Below are 13008 nucleotides of genomic sequence, written 5' to 3'. Positions count from 1 at the left end.
CTCTCCTTGTTTCATTTCCTCCCCCATCCTTCTCTCTCTTTCTCTCTTCTCTTTCCCCCCTAACTCTCCTGCTTCCCTTCTCTCCCTATCTCTCTCTCCTCCTCTCTGCCCCATCCCCCTCTGCCCAAGTCTATTTGTTGAAAACACTGGGCCATTTGCTGTGTCTTGTTTCCATAGTTTTGACTTTGGCTGATTTAATTTCCCTGGTGTTCTTTCATCTCTTGTATTTCCTGTAAATTGTTATTTAAGTTTAAAAGCTTGATCAAGTTCAGTCTTGGTTGTTTTGGGGGGATGGTGAGGACAAGAGTACTTCATAGTTGGTCTTGTGTTCTTCCATTGAGAGCCATATAATGTCTTGTTTTTCTTCTTGTAATAGCAGCCACTGAAGATCATAATCAGGATCCATGATTTTATTAGAGGTTGTAAAGTGGTAATAATTGGATCCTGTAATTCCTTCTTCATTGATTAGCTGGAAGCCTTTTAAAAAGAGAATCTTGTAAGTATTTGATTACCCTGGGGTATAGGAAAGGCATAATAAATAATAAGTTCTTTTTCTTTACCAGTTTTTAATGAGTTGGTTCATACCATCCTCCAAAGGTGGTCTTTTTTTTTAAATATCATTGTGGACTCATGGAATTAAATGTTTTTGATGTGTTTCAGTCCATTGTATTTTGCTGATGCTCAAATTGCTTAATCTATGGCCAGGGGACCCTTTTCATTTGACCTCTACATTCTTTCGATCCAGACTTGGTAGTCTTTCCTTCATTGCTTTCAGCTATGACAAGACTCGCCATATGTTTTTCCTGCTCAAAATATGGAATCAGTTATGTTTCCAAGGTGCTCGAAGGCAGGTTTAATTTAATTTTTAAAAGTCTTTTAATAAGAAAGTATCAGCCTGTTCTTCATGCTGTTGCTGCTAAAGTATTGATTTTGGTTGAAGCTTCTCAGTGTAGGGAGTATTATCTGTTCACCTGTTTGTCATGCATTTAGTGCAGTATTTTACACAATGGAAGCTTAATAAATATTTTCCAAATGGTTGTATGGAATGTTTTATTTGACCAAAAACTCTGTGAATACTGGGAGTTCCTTTCTTCTCCCCCTTTAAGCTTGAGTTCCAGCCTCACTCATTTTTATTCTCAGTGATGACCCACACACTTTATCTGAGAGAGCTGAGCTTGTCGGGTCGCCCACATCCTAGTGGTTTCTCCTTCAGCTCAAAATGCATTTGTTATTTACATTTTGTACATCCTCTAAAATGATCCCCAGATCTTAGCATGTCACTACTTACTCCTTATCTGACCAAGAGGGTAACTTCCATAGTCTCTCACTGATTGTCCTCCCAGGTTCAGATGTGATGGGATAGCTCACAGGTGTATGAAAACAAACTAAGAGAAGGCCCTTGGTTTGGCCCTGCTGTGGTCTCTGGGAGGCCTCTGTCCTCTTTCCTAGCACTCTCTGACCAGTGGTCTCCTGAGGTGCTTCATTCTAGGGTTGCTTGTTACATGGTGCTTCTTCCAGCCTGCCCTCATGCAGGCGGGTGTGGGGCCCATCCATCTCTTCTAGGCCTGCCTCTGTTTCCTTTTGTTCTGTATGCTACAATACATGTGCCCCCTCCCCCATGATAGAACTATTTTGTGGACCTTTATGACAAAATTAATTTGTATTTTATTTGCTCTCCTTTTTCAAAGTGAGTTCACATCAGACATCTCACTTAATTCCCACAGCTGCTCTGTTAAGACCAATTTGGTCTGTATTGTTATTTTCATTTTATGAAGGAAGAAAATGGAAGTTCCACCATTAGCAAACAACAGGTTAATGAGCAGCTGGAGTTAGAATTTAGCGCTGCAGAGGGTTTTTATTCTGCTTCACTGACTACCATAAATCAAGGCATACCTCCTGCAAAATATTTTTAGACATTTTTCAGTCAAGATTGTCTAAAATGGCTTTCCTGAATGATATTTGCCCCCTTGTGATGAGCTTTTGCTTTGCATTACAGTATGATTTTTAATACTGTGAACAGAGATTTGCAGTGACAAACCCATGCTCCCATTATTGGGTTCAAAATACCAGGACACAAATGTGCAGTGGGGAGTGTTCTTTAATTCCCTGTCCCTGAGGTTCTTAAGTCACCTGGAAAGGGAGTAACCTTAGGGAAGAGAAGTTAAGTAAAAAAATGACATGAGCATACAGAAGAAATTATAAGAAAAAAATGTATTTTTCTTTTTAAAATTTTAAAGTGATTAATAAAACCCTAAAAACCAGAACTAACTGTTCAGAAAATAACTGCTCTTTATACTTTTCAAGATGACATTGTGCTCTTATGGTCTGAGATTAGAGTCCATGTTGGACTCCACAAGTCCAAGATTATTTTTAGATTATTTTCAAGTAGTAAATTCATTGTGTCTTTTACTTTTTTAAAAAATGATTTTTGTTAAAATATAGCTAACATACGATGTTATGTTAGTTTGAGGTGTACATAATTTATACACCTAAAGAAGCGATCACATGATAAGTCCAGCAACCAAATGACACTGTACTGTGCTATCACAATATTATTGGCAGTATTCCCCATGCTGTACGTTACATCCCCATGATTTATTTGTTTTACACCTGGAAATTTGAACCACTTATCCCCCTTCACCTTCCGCCCCACTTTTTAATTTTCAATTATACCGTATTTGCCGGCGTATAAGACGATTTTTTGGCCCTGAAAAATATGCCTCCAAGTGGGGGGTCGTCTTATACGCCAGGTACACTTCAGATAGACTGCCCATAGTGCTTGCCCCGTGCCATAGTGACCTCCCGATGCCCGCCCACTTCATTCCACATACCGTTCAGGCATCAGCAGCGCTGCTGGGTGTATGCTCGGCTGTTATGCGATTTTGCTGTTATGCGATTTTGCGAGTGTGGTAAATTCGGGTTACCGTATATTTCTTTACATATGCATTGAAGATTCGCAATTTTGCGCTATCATGGTGCCTGTTAGAATGTTGAAGAGCTCGCACTTGCGCACTAGTGAGGTCCCAGGGAGATGCTGATGCAAGGGTGGACCAGACTGCTATAGTGACAGGGCGGGCAAACAGGGAGCAGGGACCAATCCAATCAGGCTTTGTATACAGCCAACAGCCAACCACAATACTGCACCATTGTACAGTACAGCACAGCATAGAAAATGTCGACCAGTCAAACCCCTATCATCCCTATCATGGCACCAGCCAAAAGAAAGAAGTATGATGCAAATTTTAAACTGAAAGTTATAAACTTTGCTAAGGAAAATAATAATTGTGCTGCTGCAAGACAATATGGAGTAACAGAAAAGATGGTTCGGAACTGGAAATCAAATGAGAAAGCATTAAAGAGTATGCCAAGGGGTAAGTGTGCATTAAGAAGAGGCACCCCACACTGGCCAGAACTCGAAAAACATGTAGCAGACGTGGTGGCTCAACATTGCCAAAACGGTTATGTGGTGACACGAAATACAATACGCTTGTTTGCACTTCAGTGGGCCAAATCAAATCTGATATTGTTTTACCTTTTATTTGGTGTGTGGAAGGTGTGCGGAAGAGGGGGTAGTCTTATACGGCGAGTATATAACAAACTCTGTATTTTGAGTGGAAATGTTAGGGGGTCGTCTTATACGCCCAGTCGTCTTATACGCCGGCAAATATGGTAGTTGAAATTCAGTATTATTTTATAGTAACTTCAGGTGTACGGCATAGTGGCTAGACATTTATGTAATTTAAGAAATGATCCCCCTGACTAGTCTAGTACCCACCTGGCACTGTACATAGCTATTACCATATTATTAACTATATTCCATATGCTTTACTTTACATCCTCATGACTATTTTGTAACCACCAATTTACACTTTTTAATCCCTTCATCGTTTTCACCCTGCCCTCCAACCCCCTCCCATCTAGCACCCCAATAAATGTAGTACTGACTTGACACCACACATAGTTATTACAATATTTTTTACTGTATTCCTTATGCTATACCCTACATCCCAATAACTACTTTGTAACAACTGCCATATTTCCCCATGTATAAGATGCACCCTTTTTCGAAAAATTTGGGGTCTAAAAACTGGGTGCGTCTTATACAGTGGTTGTATGAGTGCAAAAACAAGTGCGAAAAAAGCGGGAAATGCAAGTAAAAAAAAATCTACAACTAATGTATAAGATGCACCCAGTTTTTAGACCCCAAAGTTTTCGGAAAAGGGTGCATCTTATACATGGGGAAATATGGTAATTTGTACTTCTTTTTTTTCTTCAGGTTTTAAAACTATTTGCATATTTAAAATTGTGCATTCCAATAATTGAAATCATTTGAATAACAACTATATGTGGCACTCCAATTAAAATGCATTTTACAGCCTTCAGGACACCTTGGACCAGTTTGGTGTTTACTCTAGATTTCACTGTAGTCCCACCCAGCGTCTGCCTTCACCAACATAGAAGTTCTTTTCCTTCTGCCAGCCAGACAGGCATGTGGGAGAGGCAGGTGCGACCTTCGTTTTCAGTAGTTTGGATGTGAAAAGGGGCATCACAGCCATTTTAAACTTGATCCAACCTCTTTGCATCTTACAAAGTTAAACAGCTAAAAGAAGTAAAATAAGGCAATGCTTGTGTAATATACAGTGTATATTGGCGGTGCATGTCTTGTTACGATTCGCCCTCTTCCTTCTCCTGTTCAATTGTTTCTTTTGAAGGCAATGGATCTTTCTTTTGTGTTTCTGCCTTCTCCAATTTCGACTTATCGAATTTCTCAATCTAAGCCATATCAGGTTTGTCAGACATGTTTGCAAAGGATGCCTAATGAGGCATGCAAATGGGTGGAGTCCGTTCTGCTCAGTGGTGGTCATGGAGTAATAATTTGTACTTCTTAATCCCTTCAACTTTTTCACACACCTCTTTCAACCCCCTCCCATCTGGCATTCATCAAAATGTTCTAATTATGAGTTTGTTTCTGTTTATTTATTTTATTCTTTAGATTCCACATATAAGCGGAACCACATTGCATCTGTTTTTCTCTGTCTAACATACTCCACTCAGCACAGTACCCTCTAGGTCCATCCATGCCACTGCAGATGGCAAGAACCCATTCCCTTCCTTGGCCGAGCAATGTTCCATCTCCTCTTTATCTATTCATCCACTGATGGACACCTAGGCTGCCTCCACATTTTAGCCATTGTAAACAATACTGCAATGAACGTATGGATGCACATATCCCATCCAAGTAGTGTTTTGGATTTCTTTGGATAAATACCGAAAAGTGGAATTACTGGGTCCTTCTTGTCTCTTGTTATTATAGCCTTTGTTTGAAAGTCTGTGTTGTCTGGTATAAGTATTGCTCTCAGCTTTTTTGTTTGTTTGTTTCCATTTTCATGAAATACCTTTTTCATTCCCATTACTTTCATTCTGTGTGTGTCTTTCAATCTGAAGTGAATCTCTTTTAGGCAGCATATGTAAGGGTCTCATTTTCTTATTCATTCAGCCACCCTATCTTTTGATTGGAACATTTAAACCATTTACACTGAAAGTAATTGTTGATAGATATGTAGTTATTACCATTTTATTGTTCATATTTTTTATTTATTTATTTTTTTCATCTTAAAGAAGTCCCTCAAGATTCCTTGTAATTCTGGTTTCGTGTTGGTGAACTCTGTTAGCTTTTTCTTGTCTGGGAAGCTGCTTATTTGTACTTCAATTCTAAATGATAGCTGCACTGGGTAGAGTCATCTTGGTTGTACAAGTAGGTACTGACTTTTCTTCACTTTGACTATTTCATGCCAATCTATTCTGATCTGCAAAGTTTCTGTTGAGAAATCAGCTAACAGTCTTATGGGAGCTCCCTTGTAGATAACCAACTACTATGCTCTTGCTGCTTTTAAGATTCTCTCTTTGTCTTTAACTTTTGGCATTTTAATTATGATGTGTCTTGATGTGGGCCTCTTTGGGTTCATCTTGTTTCCAGTGCTCTGCACTTCCTGGGCTTATATATCTATTTTCTTCACAGGTTGGGGACGTTTTCCATCATTTCTTCAAGTAGGTTTTCAATTCCTTGATTTCTTTCTTCTACATCTGGTACCCCTGTGATGTGAATGTTGGTATGCTTGATGTTGTCCCTGAGGCCCCTTAAATTATCCTAATTATTTTGGATTCTTTCTTGAGGTTCTGATTGGGTGTTTTCCGTTATCTTATCTTCCAAATCACTGATTCAGTCCTCTGCTTCACATAATCTGTTGATTCCCTCTAAAGTAGTCTTCATTTCAGTTATTGTATTTTTTATTTCTGACTGGGTCTTTTGGGTCTCGGGTTTGGGTCCTGATGGGTAAGGAGCATATGTTCTTTCTGTCTTTTTTTTCTTTTTTTTTAAGCTGAGCCATCCTGCCACCTGTTGGCAGCTCAGTGGCTGCTCAGCTCGTGCCGGGACTCAAACTGCTGTTATTCAGAGCTCAAACTCTTGAGCGAGCTCTTAACCAACTGAGCCACTCAGCCGGCCCAGTGTTCTTTCTGTCTTTATGTGGCACACTTCAGTAGTGTTGAGCTGGGCACTTAGCTCACTGAGCCCTTGTTTTATTGAAACAGCTTAAGAATCTGTCTTAAGCTTCTTGGTGAATATTGTGATCAATCATGTGTTAAAATCGCCAAGAGAAATTTTTCCTTTAATTTTAAAATCTGTTTATTTTACTTTGTCCTTTTTTTTTTAGGACTACTTATTCAATTTAGAGGTTTTAATAAATGCATGTTTGATAATGATAAATATAAGTAACATAAGTAGTAGAATTTTTCCACAAGTTTTTTTCTTTGATTGTATTGTTTGTGTATGTATATGTGTATTAAAGATACATTATATTTCAGGATTGGAACATGGCTTTTATTTTGTTACTTGGCACTTGTAAAATCTCAGACTGTGCATATATTGGTGCCTGCCTATTACTGAGGACAGCTTGGTTAAGGACCCTGATCTTTTGTGCAAGGACTGCTCCCTCTAGAGGGTTAAGAATTTCGGTAGTTAGAGAGCTGAGGAAATGTGAGACATCACATCTGGAAGGGAATATTTAACAGCATTCCCCACCCCCCAAAAATATATATTCTGGGTTCAGTACTGGGCTATTAGTTTGTCACCTAGAGGTATTTAAAATAGAACCAACCAAACAAAAAAAAACCTGCCTATACTAATAGTAAATATCGCTGTCATTTAAAATAAAGGATATTTTGGGCCGGCCGAGTGGCGCGATGGTTAAGAACTGGTTTGGGACACCAGAGGGCCCCGGTTCGGATCCCACATATGAGGGCCAGTGACACTGCCCTCTACAGCTAAGATGCTGAACGACAGCTCAACCTGGAGCTGGGCTGCCGTGAGTCACCAGCGACGGCGTAGGCTGCAGCCCCTGTGTCAGTGGGTTGCCATGGGCTACCGTATGTAGCCAGCAGCCAGCGTGAGCGGCCAGCAGCCGCAGTGAGCGGCCGTCCAGAAGCCGGCGACTGATGTGCCTCGCTTGGGAAGAGCGCAATGATGGTGCCAACTTGGGCCAGTGAAGCAACGTCCTCCACAACTAGACTGAAGAACAAAAGGACAGCAACTTGTCTGTTCCCCTTCCCCCAATTCCCCTGCACTGTTCCCCTCCCCCCAATACCCCAATAAAAATCTTAAAAAAAAATAAATAAAATAAAATAAAATAAAGGATATTTTAACAGTAGGTTAGGAAGTAACCTCAGTGGTAGAAGATTTTATAAGAAGTCTGTGTATTGAGCCATGGCTTATCTGACATTATCTTTTTTTGCTTTGTAATGGGCTGGTGAACACTCAGTCCAGGACTTGCACTGTTAAGGAACAGATCCCTCATTATCAGTTAAGGAAAAGGAGATTCAGAAGTAATGGCAGCTTGAAGTGATGGGAGGGGTTTCTAAAACTGAGCTTGAGCTTTGCTTCAGTCCTTGGGACAGGACAGCAGGGTCATATTAGCGTCTGTGCCGGCAGCGGCCACACAGTCATTATCTTTGCTTTAGAGACAGTTAGATCACCTTAAACTCAGACACCCTTGTTTTTCTTTAAATAAGGATGGTGGTAGTGAGTGTTCAGATGAAAGTTTCAAAGCTTTCGTAATGTAGTCCACTCAATAGGCCTTAGAATTCAGTTAGTGATTTAACAGATAGTGATTTAACAAAAATGTGCAGGTTTTCCTTGAAGAAAATAGTAAAAAATGGTCTTTCTAAAATTGTGGGTTCTCAAATTTCCATACCCTAGGCATGCTATTTTCTAAAGTGCTTTTACTTCCCTTTGGGTATTGCAGCTACACTGAGCTCTTCCACAGCCTGGGCTGCTGTCAGTCTATAGGAAAATGTTTTGATTAATCAGTAGATGGTTCCCTGTAAGCACCTAAGACACTGGACTGCGATCAGTACACCTGTTTGTGGCCCTGGAAAGCAGTGAGAAAATGGTAGGTACATCGTTTGTACAGCATTTTAGCCAGTTCTCCTGTGACTATAAGATGTGTGGACTGGGGATCAGGAATAGTAGCTTTCTTTTTCATCACTGTTATCGCTTTAATATTTATCTCTAGGTGAGCTGCTTAGCCTTCCTTTGTGACAATTTTGTCATCCATAAAACTGGGATAGTGAATGTTAAGCTAGCTGCACTGTTCAGCTGTGATACAGCTGGAGACAGAACAGGTCGTATTTTAAGATAATGGGATGGATTCTTTCTAACCTGGGATAGGAAATACTTGTCCACCTTTCCCAGATCACCTCTCCCCACCTAGGTCTTTCTCATGCCTGGAATAAAGCTACTAAGTTGGCAAACTATGCTTAACTTCTTAATTCCTGAGATTTTGTTTTAGAGAAACGTTTTCAATTTTTTTTTTCCCCAGAGGAATTTACTCCTTTAACTCCCCTTAGTCCTTAAGAAAATTGCTTCTGGCAATGTTACAGTTGCACTCCTCCCTGGAGAATCTTCAAATGGGAAGGCCTTTCATCACACAAGAGAAGGAGGATTCTAATATGAGAACCATTTTTACTTTTATTTAATGATGGTATGTAAATTGTTCTCATGGATAGCATTTATTCCTTCAGCAAATATTTATTGAGCGTCTGCTGGGAACAAAACAGTTCTAGGAACAATGCAGGTAAACTAATGGACAATTTGAATCTGAAACAAATTTTGTAAGTTTGATTACAATTCTAAACTCTGTCATTATAAGCTTAATATTTTGTTCTCATTTTGGCATAGTCAACCAGTTAGTTGTTTACCATTCTTTCTCTTCTTATAAACACAATCCGTTTTATTTGGAATCAGCCTTGTGCTTACTTAAAGGATGGTATTTTCTAGTTTCCTTGGCAGTCACTGTGACTCTGTGACTTAGTTCTGAGCCATGTGTATACGTGGAATTGCTTTGTGGGACTTCTCCATAAAGGGAGTCGGGAGAAATGCCCCCTTAGCCTTTACTTTCCTCTTTCCTGCTACCTGAGGGTATGTGTATGTGATGTCTAGAGCTCCAACAATTTTGGATGATGAGGTAAATTTGAAGATAGAAGCCAGAAAGATAGGAGTGTAGGTTCTTGATTATTGCTAACCTAGAAATCTACAGCCATACCAGCCCTGGACTGACTCCCGCCAGACCTCTTAACTTATGTATACACCCAGTCCTAACTGTGGGTGAGTCATCTTCCACTGTCATCTTCAACCTTAGTGCCTGACTGTGGTTGCTGCCACTGAGCAGACTTCTAGGGGTTCACAAATGTCATTCCAGATTGCAAGTGAGGAAATCCTCAGCTTAAGGAGTATGAGTTGTTCTGTTCCTGAGCAAATAAGCCTGGAAAAACCTTCAAGAGAGGTTCTCATAGTGTACTTTCCACATCAGCAGCACTGGCATCAGCCTAGAAGTTTGTAATCTTGGGACACACCCTGACCTTCTGAAAAGAACTCTGAAGGGTGGGGCCTGACAGTCTGTGTTTTAGTGAGTGATTTTGCTGCAGGCTCAAGTTTGAGAAGCACTGCTTTAGGATCTTCTGCATCTTGTAACTCAGACTACAGTGGGCTGGTTGGATTTTAAATTGATAAAATGACCATTGGGACTGTGCTCAAGTTGTTTTCCCTTATTTACTGTGGAACTGACCAAGGAACTCTTAAAAAGATTCATGAATTCATGCAAGAGATAAGTATATTCCTTAAGGGAGTGGGCACAGCTTCTAGTGCCTTCTAAGTGCTTCGTAGAGGCACCCCTGGGCTTGCCAGTCAAAGAAGCCCACATGCGGTAATAACCCAGAACCATCCAGTAGGGGAAGAAACAACACTTTGGGAAATATAATTTCAGATTTGGGTGTCTGTGCTTTTTATGTTCTCTGTGCTACCGTGAAACTATTTTAATGAAAAATCAACAACTTGCTTGAAAAAGAGAATCTGCCCAAACTGACTCATGATGTAACAGAGCACATGCATAACAGTGTATATCTATTAAGGAAACTCATATTTTATCCAAAACCTTCTCTCTCACATACATGCACCCCCTACCCCAGCCCTGAACAGACAAAAACCCTGAAGGCTTAGACTGAACCCTGAAAAGGAATCAGCCAGATAATGGTCTGGGGGACAGTATAGTATGCAGGAGGAAGGAATAGCAAGTGCAAAGCTGCCAGTGTAAGATTCTCCTTGGGGAGGCATCTGATGTGTTGCCAGGACCACATCATTCAGGACCTGTAAGAATGTAGCACAGTGTTTGGGTTTTATTCTAACTGAAACTGCAAACAAATGGAAGATATTAACTACAATAGAAGAGTATTATACTTTGAGAGTCTACAATCCTATTCTGGCTGCAGAATGGAAGATAGACTGTTGAGGGCAATAGTGGAAGACGGGAGAGCAGATAGCACGTTTTAGAATAGTTTGGACACAGGAAATTGTGACTTGGACAAGAGGACATGGGGAGAAAAGGTCAAGTTTGGAATATATTTTTGAGGCAGAATGGATGGGGTTTGCTATAGGATTGGACATGGGAGGTGAACTTTTTTTTAAAATTAGAGTTTATGGGGGTGATAATGGTTAGTAAAGCTACATAGGTTTCAAGTGTACAATTCTGTAATACATCATCTATATTAATCACATTGTGTGGGGAGGTGAACTTTTCAATGAGGAAGTTTTATATGCAACTAATGGTGAGTTAGGCAGAAGGTGAATAATACAGAATTTCAGACTACAGAGCATACAACTCTTTGAGTTGGTTGCTTTAGCTCTGCCAGTTATTATCAGTGTGACTTTGCCCAAGTTATGCTGTGTCTTCACCTTCCTCATTTGCAAAATAGAGATTCATCCACCTTGGAGATTGCTGGGAGAATTAAATGAGAAAAAGTTTTTAGAACAACACCTGTCAGATAGTAAATTGTCAATACATATTAGTCATTACTTTTTTCCTTTGTAAAACTTTACACATAAAAAATGTCAATATTAGAAAAAGTTCTGTCAAAACACATATACTACAGACTGATTTTTGTTATGGAAGCAGATGGTCATCATGGCTTTAGTCCTTGTGACAACTGTGTGGGAGATAATAGACAGCCCAGCCTGCCCCTGACACAAGTCTGGGCTAACATATGGGGTCAGACAATGAAGTTCGCGAACTGATCCTAGAAAAAGAGCTACATACCTCATTGCTGAATATCACTACGGTCACCTTCGAAGTACTCCCCTTGGGAAGCTACGCACCGACAGCAGCACCTAGTACACCCTTCAGAGCAATTTTGGAACTCTTTTTCTGGAATGGCCATCAGAACTGTCATTGTATTACCCTTGAGGTCCTGAATGTCATCAAAATATCTTCCTTTCAACATTTCCTCTATCTTTCAATAAAGAAGTCATTGGGGGCCAGATCAGGTGAGTAGGGAGGGTGTTCCAATATAGTTATTTGTTTACTGGCTACAAACTACCTCACAGACAGCACCATGTGAGCTCGTGCATTGTCATGATGCAAGAGCCATGAATTGTTGGTGACAAGTTCAGGTCATGTAACTTTTTCATGCAGCCTTTTCAGCACTTCCAAATAGTAAACTTGGTGAACTGTTTGTCCAGTTGGTACAAATTCATAATGAATAATCCATCTGATATCAAAAAGGTTAGTAACATCATTGCAACAAGTTCGCGAACTTAATTGGTATTTAAGTTGGAGTGCTGTGTATGTAGTTCGCCACATTTGGCAATAGAATAAGGAGACATATATGATGATCCCTGATTTTGTAATCTTCCCAGAACCATCAATGCAGAAATTCCCCCTACCTGCAGGAAGGACAACGTAAAGGTGATAGGAAAATGACCTCTGTTATAGGCTCATCCACAGCTTGTGAAAAGAACCTAACACCTGATATTGTATATGTTTGGCACTTTCAGAGAAAATGCTACAAAGGATGAACCTATCAAAAGAAAGATCCGCTAAGGTACTAGTTTTGTCACTGCCATAAACAGCTTTCTTTAAGAATGCATGTCACCCAAGTTAAGGAAGTTTGAAAGTCAAATTTTTCAGAGATACCTCAACTTTACCCAAGGGAGATTACACCCTCACCCTACTGCCCCACTGAAGAAAAATGGTGAATGTTGATCTGTGTTCATCCACACAGTTTACTGATAATTTTTATTTGTATAAAATGTGTTTGTTTTCCTGAGAAATTATGTGATGATTTAAAGTTTTTCATTTCGTGTGCTATTTGAAGATGTTTCCCTAACCCTCCCTCCCAGCCCTCCACCCTACTACCCTCTACCTAAAAGGGCCACTGTAAGGTTTTCTAACCAAATGCGCCATCTAGGAAGAAAACATGACAGAATCACTGCATCAACCTAAATTATTTATGTTTCTTTGGTATGCCAGTTAGATGTGATTTTAAAAACACAAATTCATTTTAAAGTCAACCATTTTATCCACATCTTTATAGAAAACATTATAGACTACATTTTAAAAGTCATTTAAAAAAATCTTGACACATAAGACAAAAATTGCAGCCTAAATGTCACAACAGTAT

General features: G+C 39.8%; 1 protein-coding gene and 1 pseudogene across 1 annotated transcript in view; one reads left to right on the top strand and one right to left on the bottom strand.

Annotated features, from left to right (window-relative positions):
* Positions 1–13008, top strand: part of GMDS (GDP-mannose 4,6-dehydratase) — a 730364-nt gene that overhangs the window by 34525 nt on the left and 682831 nt on the right. The window lies entirely within an intron of this gene.
* On the bottom strand, positions 4666–4800 carry LOC109394024 (thymosin beta-4 pseudogene; annotated as a pseudogene).

Source organism: Hipposideros armiger, unplaced genomic scaffold (genome assembly GCF_001890085.2).
Source record: "Hipposideros armiger isolate ML-2016 unplaced genomic scaffold, ASM189008v1 scaffold_405, whole genome shotgun sequence".
In the NCBI taxonomy this organism is placed as follows: Eukaryota; Metazoa; Chordata; class Mammalia; order Chiroptera; family Hipposideridae; genus Hipposideros; species Hipposideros armiger.
Note: the sequence above shows the minus strand (reverse complement) of the source record. Positions and strands in the feature narration are given on the sequence as shown.